Source organism: Coregonus lavaretus, assembly GCF_964263955.1.
Source record: "Coregonus lavaretus genome assembly, chromosome: 2".
NCBI lineage: Eukaryota > Metazoa > Chordata > Actinopteri > Salmoniformes > Salmonidae > Coregonus > Coregonus lavaretus.
Genome location: NC_139989.1, coordinates 9,925,202 through 9,934,597, shown reverse-complemented (window position 1 = coordinate 9,934,597; position 9,396 = coordinate 9,925,202).

Below are 9,396 nucleotides of genomic sequence, written 5' to 3'. Positions count from 1 at the left end.
CAACATAAACAAGTTGACTAGATTAATGAGTACAGACAAGAAAATAAAACTATATATATATATATATATCTTTCTTTTTGCATTAGTATACAAATTTGGCAAGCTGTTATACTTTTTATGAAACACATTTAAAGACTTCACGCAAACCACTAGGAGGCATGTTGTAGAACCTCTATTTTAGAAGATTATGATTCTTACCTGTTGTTGATCACCCCTTGGATACGTTTGGTGGAAAAGATCTCTACTGAGAATGAAATAGACAAATACAAAGACAAATATCAATGGAGTGGCCAGTTTTATGCGGTAATGACAGTTATCAGGTCCAGAATGATTATCTTTGGCCTCAGCAGACTGCCTCTATATGCTTACCTTCAGGATGTCCGGTGCCTTCTGTCTCCCCTGGTCTGACTCCCCTGGTCTCCATCACTCTTTATAAAGAGAGTTGCTCAGCCCTATATGGAGATGGGTCATGTCATGACATAAATTACACTGATTATTTCAAAAGATCTGTATTTGGGGCTAGAGGTGTATACCTCTTTGACCTATCAGGCTGGTTGTAACAACAGGCTATTCCAGGGCGGACAGAGGAGGGGAGAAATTGGCTGCATTGAAAGCCCACTTGATCAAAGGGCAGTCTCAGGCACTGTAGTCATCTAAAAATGACAAGCATGTATGTTTGACCAATGGGAATTCATCAAATTATGTATTTTAATGTGCAATGACACAAAGTAAGTTAGCTCCAAAAACAGTTTGAAGTAATAAATGTCAATTTTTGTTAAGATTTATACCTGACATGAGAAAGTGTTGTTGTTGTGTAAATTAATTGCATGATAGAGTTCTTATGATGTAGACAAGTGCAGCTGTCTTTTGTTCACCAAGACAAGGTCACTCACACATCTATTGTCACCAAGAGTAACAGCTATTGTAAGTATAACACTAGACCTCATCTTGTTGACGTGGCATTGTTTCCTTCCCTTTGTCCTTGAGGACAAAAATAACCCTGTGAAATTGTTCTTTTGGTGTACAGTATATGAAGTGCACATAAGTAAATGAATTAAAGCCACACATGGAGTAATACATGTCATTTTCCTCAAGAAAGTCACGCTAGAGGGACTCAATGTATGTTAGGAATATTCCTGTTTTAAAATTAAAGGTTAAGAAAAAAACACTTATATTATAAATGTTAGGATGTCACTTCTACCTTCAACCTTTTTTTGTTATAATAACCTGTGTAAGGTGCTGGCTAATCAGGTTAGAAAAGCCTGGGTAAAATACTATATATAGGTGCTGACCCAAGGGGCATCAGGTCTTTGATTTGTAGTAACACGCTGTAAAAGGTCAAGATAGCTGTCAATGCATTAGTGTGAAGCTGTCTACAAGCTGTCTACAAGGTGACAATATAGTGGTTGTCATCGCCAGAGAGAGTTCCCTCCTTAGACATAGACATAGAGGAGGACCTTTGACTCCTACAGCTTTCACACCTTGGGCTTTCAGCCTCAAGGTTTCCTAATTAGCTTCCACATGCTACTCCTCAATGACACTGTTAGGTGTCCAATTCCCAGCTGCCGAGAAATGAATTCCTGTCACTACAGGAGGAAATGCATACTGATCATGACTCTACAAACTTGTTGGATGCATTCGCAGTTCGTTTTGTTCGTGTTTCAGATTATTATGTGACCAATAGAAATGAATGGTAAATAATGTATTGTGTCATTTTGGAGTCACTTTTATAAATAACAATAAAATATTTTTCTAAACACTTTTATATTAATGTGGAAACTACCATGATTACCGATAATCCTGAATGAATCGGGAATAATGATGAGTGAGAAAGTTACAGAGGGTCAAAGGTCATACCCCCAAGACATGCTAACCTCTCACCACTACCAATAACAGGGGAGGTTAGCATGTCTTGTGGGTATGATCTTTGACCCTCTGTAACTTTATCACTAATCATTATTCACGATTCATTCAGGATTATCCGTAATCATGGTATAAATTATCCGTAATCGTGGTAGAATCGTTTTAGTATAAAATAATATATTTTTTTGGAGCATACAATATAGCTCCGGATTTGATTTAGACATTTTGTACAGTCATTAATGTTCATCTTTATCAAGCGTGTCAATCATTTCGGACCCCGCTGTACATGTCACACCCCCCACCCATCAGCCAATATATTTCAAGCCTCTAAAATCTGCCATGATCCACAACATATTGACATTAGTATTTGTATTCACTTGTATTTTGCATTAGTGCCTCTTACATACTATTGCCCAATGCTCTATTATTTAACTTAAAAAAAAAAAAAAGTTTTTTTACATTGCACTGTTGAGGAAGCTTGCAAGGAAGCATTTCATTGCACTGTTTGATTTGACCCTCAAATGTTCTACCCCCCCCCCCCCCCCCATTAAGCTCCTTACTTAGTCTCAATATTTGAACAGTCTATTCTTGGCTCGACCTTCCTTTTTACGCCTCATACTCAGCTGTCCAGTCTGCTTGTGTTATGAGAACTGTCTGTCAGACTGAAGGAATGATGGCTGGACACCTTACCACTGTTCTGCTGTTGAAACGTGTAACCTGACCCTCCTTTGTATTTCAAAGACTGCACTATAATTAGGATGTCCATGCGTCTGTTGTGACTCAAAGGTCATGGAGAACTCGCCTCACTTCTCAGTGTTGTCTTTGTCCTTGCATTGCCGTTCACACTCTGATGCTATGACTTGTGTTATTCACATACTGTAGATACGTTAACATAAAACTGTCATCGAAATGTGTTGGACTCAATGTAACTAACTGATGGTCGGTGTTGGTTTTATCATTATTTTGAAAGTTGAGCTTAAAGGGCCAATCTGCAGTTGCTACATTCTTTTTGGACTTATACATTAATTATATGTACCCATTGATTCTTGAAGATTTTAAATGCCTCATAAGCTTAGTTAAACTGTCGTACCCCATCAGAACCCAAAATATAAGTGTGTTTTACTCCAATGTTTGTAAACAAAGTAAATGTAAACACACACTACAGTATATAGCCTCAAAACATGGTTAAAACCATAATTTGGATATCATGGATGTACAGTCCTTGCATCCATAGCTCTATCTATGAATTTGGGAGTGGTTACATTTCTCCAGCCCCATCCCTTAGCTTTTTACTGAAACGGAGGCGGGGGCAACACTTTGTTATTGTTTCATCTGCTGATTTCTGCATTTGTTAATTGACAGGCAAAATGTTTTACTCTGTCACGCTGATATCCGCAGATACTGGATATTAGACAGTTATGCCGAATTTTGTCACACTGTGTTAGTTTAGTGGGGAAACAAACATGCAATCTACTTTAAGAATCTTTTTATTTGTGGGGTAACTGAAAAATATTTTTGCTCTCCCTATGGAGTTACTGGCTGTTGGAAAACGCTGCACTATGGCTTACTAACAATTAACAGGATGACAGGAGTGTTCTGTTTGGACGCAGGCAGTTACTGTGTGGTATTTACCTTATTTGTATCAATCATCAATCTCTCCTGCATGTGAATCACTGATGCAGGTCCAGCCTCTTGCATTGGGAGAATTCCTGTCAGGCACAGCAAGCATGACCACACACAAGAGATGGTACGAAGTGAACTGTATTTGTTAGCATTAGATTAAACACTATTATAGTGTCCATTGTTTTATTTACTTCTAATTAGATTTGTTATGTCTTTAATTTCTGTCTTTTGATACCATGAACAGATGTGTTGGTTAACAAGTTACCTTTTTTGCTTGTGTCACGCTTCGGCAGCAAGCACAATTGCACGTTTTATTTTCATATAAAGTTGCAAGCTAGTTTTGAATTTTTTTAATAGAATTGACCGTAGAACGCCAGATATTTATTGAATTAGCATCGGGACAAAGGGTAACTTTTAAACCAGCAGATCTGTATGATTCCCTTAGCTTTTTTCTCCATTTTATCTTACATTTCACTTTTCTTCTCTTTCAGTTGATTCCTTTTGCTTTCAACTTCCTTCTTCCCTCAACATCTGCACATCAGCCCCAACCAGGAGGCTCCAACCAACAAATAATACAAAAATGCGGGGGTTGTGGTACGCCAGTGTACACTTGTAGATCACCTTCAATGTAGTCTCTGGATAGTGTTTTCTTTCCACAGGGACCACAGAAGCATCTGAGCAGGATAACATAACAGGTGATGTATCTTCATTCTGAAAGGTATATTTTAGCTCACTTGAAAAATATTTCAAGAATCAAATCATTAAGAAGGAAGACAATCTGATACTTTTCACTTTGATGGCCAATTCACTATTCTAGGTCATTCTTGGAGTTGCCCCAACCTCCAGTCAATAACAGATTCTGCACCCAGCTCTTTACTGTGTAGAATTTTTGCGTTGAATGGACTTCTTGTTACATGGTTTTAAGGCCAAAACATCAAAATGCACTTTTATTTGATATAGAAAAACATTTAGTATCTAGTGTAGCATTGCTAAGCAAGTGCACCTCTTGTTCTGAATGTACACTGCCTTCACTATATTATTATTATTATTATTATTATTATTATTATTATTATTATTGAGTTCTCTGACTGGTTAACATTACTCAAATGGATTTCAACAGAATATTGTCATAGAATGATGCTGTAATATGTATTCAAGGCTGTTAACAAGACACTGTTTGAATACAGTGGTCTAAAATGTATGTACATTTCGGATGATGCAGATATGGAGGCTACATTGTAATGACACAACTGTTCAAGACAATGTATAGATACGGTCAGACCTTTACCATTGTTGATGGTAAGCATACGGATTTTCTCTCCCTCATATTCATAGTGTCATCTTTGTTTTGTATATAATTTAGATTTGAGACATACTGTAACTATTACTCACAATTTTATCAAAACTTGAGAGAGGGGTTAAATGTTTGTCTTTTTCTATGATACCATTTACGTAACTTATCGGTATTTTTTTAATTAAAACCAGTGTTTTTTATATAATTGTGTAAAATAATAGTGCATTTTATTCTTCCAAAATGTCTAGAATTCCTATTCATAATGGCATCAACACCAACCCTGATGTCTATACCAGACATGAAAAATCCTTTGGCACAAAAGGTAACATATTACAAGCAATACACAGAGATGCAATTTAAATGTACTTTATTATTTATTCTGCTCAGTAACATGGAGAAAAACTAAAGTAATACAGTCAGGAGATTTTCTGAAAGATCCATCTGAGAGCTTCACTCTTTGTGTCCTTTCTGTGACAGAAGATGGATAAAGGTTGCGATTAACTACTGTATATTCTGAGAAAACATGTATTATACAGTGCCTTCGGAAAGTATTAAGACCCCTTTACTTTTTCCACATTTTGTTATGTTACAGCCTTATTCTAAAATTGATTAAATTGTTTTTTCCCCTCATCAATCTACAAACAATACCCCATAATGACAAAGCAAAAACTGAAATATGACATTTACATAAGTATTCAGACCCTTTACTCAGTACTTTGTTGAAGCAGCTTTGGTAGCGCTTACAGTAAAATACTTCAGAATACTTGTCTGAATACTTTCCGAATGCACTGTATACTGTGGATTTTCACATTTTAATGGGGCAACTCCAATAAGTGTTTATTACGAATTATAATCCTGAATGCTGATTGGTTAAAACCTCATTCCAGCCGGTGTCTATTCCACAAGTTACCACCAGCTAAATCTATGACATTAAAATGACTATTTACTTTGTTCCAACTGACCATGCAATTCACTGTCTCATCAGCCCAGCCAGGCAATTTATATAACTGTAAGTCGCTTTGGATAAAGGCGTCTGCTAAATGGCTTATTATTATTATTATTATTATTATAAACTTGATCTCTGCTATAAAAAGCATCTAGACATTATCTCACATTTCTTTTAGACTAACAGTTTTCAACAGCGGAGATTTGTATAAACCTTGCTGTCTGGCTCAACGACATTTGCAACATTGTTTCAATATAAAAATTAGATCTCCAGCTGTCCCATAGTAAATTACATGTCGGGATGAGACAGACAGGCAGGCAGCTTTTCTCAATCCTGTCGAAATCATGAATCGGCATCATTTTTATGGATATATACGAATAACTATCAATGGAAAATGGGTACAAAGAAACGAAATGCAGCTAGTTTGCAGTCTTTCCAGCTTCCGTTTAAAGTGATTGCGTTAGCTGTGCTGTTGGCTAGATCTCGAACAACAGTGTCCTGACGAGAGAGCACATTTTCTATGCCAGGTGAAATCGCGCATCATTAGCTCATTGTTATGGATGTATCCAAATAAATGTCACTAGAAAACAGCTTTTAAAAAATGCAAATGCAGCTACTCTGTTGGTATTCTGGCTACACTATTTGACGTGACTGTTAGTTGGCTAGCTGGCAAGCAAAGGATAAGAACGTTGCCAGCCAGCATGGCAATGGAACATTTAGAACTAATGACTGGGTCGCGTCCATAGATACAGAACAAAAAGACTTAACGACTGGGTCGTGTCTCTGGCATCCGAACCGATAGAACGAACGACCAGCCGGCTTGGGTATGAACCCTAGATTTGTATCGGGACTATATCTTGTAGAAGGATGAAATAGTATGAATAAATTCATCATTCAAAAATGTGTTTATCATTATTTGAATATGTTGGTAACCCGTTGTATAAAAGTGATAATGCCCTCAAAGCCGGTGTTTGGAGGATATATTGGCACGGTTTGCCGGCACGTGACGAAAAACACCCGTGCCAATATATCCTCCAAACACCGGCTTCTCTGGCATTATCACTTAAATGGGCAATTACCCTGTGTCTGTGACATCCTAAGCTGTAGTGCTTTGCTACGGGGGAAATTAATACTAAAGGCCATGGTAGACACAAGGTTGAAAATATTGAAGTTCTCTTAATTTGAACTTGTTTATCCAACTAATGAATATAAAATAAAATAAACTGTAACAGGTATAAGTATACACTTTTACTTAGTTGTATTACACTCTACCTTCTTATTAAACTACCGTGTAAATACATTTAATGTAAAGTGAGATCTTTTTTAGTGAGAAAATGTATCCTGTTTTGTATAGTTTAAGAACACAATGGGTGCTAGCAAAATAATGAATATAACGATATAATGGCTGTTGGATATCATATGCCTTAAAAGTTTTCAACGATAAGTCTTCAGCTATACATTACATGGGGGATTCTACTAATTATAATTAATAGAAAATTGAAACAGCAACTACTGACCTTGGAACCGGCATCATCTTGGCTCTCATCTTGTTGACCCGAGACAGTGATATCAGCCCTCTGCTCTGCCTCATCCAGTTCATCCTTTAGTCCTCCTGTAGCTCAGTTGGTAGAGCATGGCGCTTGCAACGCCAGGGTTGTGGGTTCGCTTCCCACGGGGGGCCAGTATGAAAAATGTATGCACTCACTAACTGTAAGTCGCTCTGGATAAGAGTGTCTGCTAAATGACTAAAAATTTAAAATGCTGAATCTTGCCCAAATTGGAATTGGCTTGTTCCTCCTGTGAAAAAATATTGATATTTTTTACCCCTCAAATCAAGGGAACCACTGAGTTATATGATGGAAGGTTTTCGAATCAATGTTTGATTTAATGGCGATATCAGCAGTAAGGTAATTACTTACGTAGATCTTCCAGGTTGTGTAACACTCACCATGTCCTCAATTTTATAAAACTGTGGCAGATTCTGGGGGTGGCAGTCAATCTCCTTCACCGTAACAGCCTAAAACAAGAGTAAAATAAGTTTTCACAGTTTATGTTGGCTCTGGCTGGAGCAGCCTACTATTTTAATTTATTAGATAAATGAAATCAATGAATCAGTGTTTTGTTTCAAAGTACAGGGGTATTTTATTCAATATCAGTAAAAGGAAAAGTGCATAATTCATTATATCGAGTTGTACATTTTGTTTCCATTGTATATCCATGTTAAAACCTTTTATTAAAATATTTACCTTCCCAAACTCAGTGTCAACAGTGACTTGATCCCTATTTTTTGTTGGTGATTGAGGCCTTGACTTACATAGCACATAGCACTCCTTCTTTATGTCAAAGGCTCGAGTCTGGGCTTCCATACGCTCCTTGTCTGATTTACGCAGAAAGGAAGCTGCCGCCCCAAACTCAATGTGCCCCCCCATCCTGAAATCTGTGCAGGGAGGAACAGGGAATATCTACACATACAGTACATCTACAGTTTCATTCAAAATATCACTTTCTGACATAAGTGAGTACATCTGAAAATGTTCTGTAGAACCTCAAGTGAAAACAGGGTTTCATCGACACTGTTTAAATAATATTTATCCTGTGCAGTCGGAAATGATAAGCAGTTTGATGTTCCATTCATTTTGTTTCACATTGAATGCATTGTTTGTTGAGTACATGAATCAAAATAAGTTACTTTTTACTTCATGGGAATTGGACATTCAGTCTTAGAATCATTAGGTTATAATTAATACTGAAAAAGCTAATTGAATTAGCTTAACTTCAGATTTATATGAGCTGTCTTTTCACAGATGCTTCCATGGTTTGTTTTGTGGTAACACATTAGGGTGTACAGTTATCATGTATTATTACTTGCTATAAAGCATGTAGGCGCAATTACAGCCCTTTTATAAATAAATGTATAACTTTTATGTTATGTCTTTCTATGTGATAATTTTTCAATAGGCTCCAAATGACTGATAATAACTCTGGCTTATTGTAAAATGATACTTACTCATTATAAGCAGTTCATAGTCACTTATGACAACTCTTATAATGCATTATGATCACGTTAAGTGTTACCCTATAGTCTAGGATTCTCAATTGGTGTTCTGAATAACAAGTTGGTCTCAAGCTAGAGAGACTGCAATCTTCAATGCTCAACACATGCCCTCACAATACTTTCCAACCTGGACTCGGGTAGACGTAACATAGTAAATGAAAATCCGGGACACTCAAATTAGTATGATATGTTAAGTTTGGTATGGTATGTATTAATTTGTGCATGTCCATCATCCATTTCATATGATATGTAACGAATTACAATTTGTTGTGGCTAACGTTAGCTAGGTGGCTAACGTTAGCTAGGCTAAGGGTTAAGGTTAGGGTTAGGAGTTAGGTTAAAGGGTTAGGGGAAGGGTTAGCTAACATGCTAAGTAGTTGCAAAGTAACTAAAAGTAGTAAGTAGTTGCAAAGTCGCTAATTAGCTAAAGTTGTCCGTGATGAGATTCAAACACGCAACCTTTGGGTTGCTAGACGCTCGTGTTATACGCCCACCCACCCACCCACCTCAACCAACCACCCTCCTTTAATTTTTGCCTTAAAGATGTACTATGCAGAAATTGCCCCGTCATTTCCTGGTTGCAGAAATTCTAATAGTTTGCCTAATTTCAGTTTG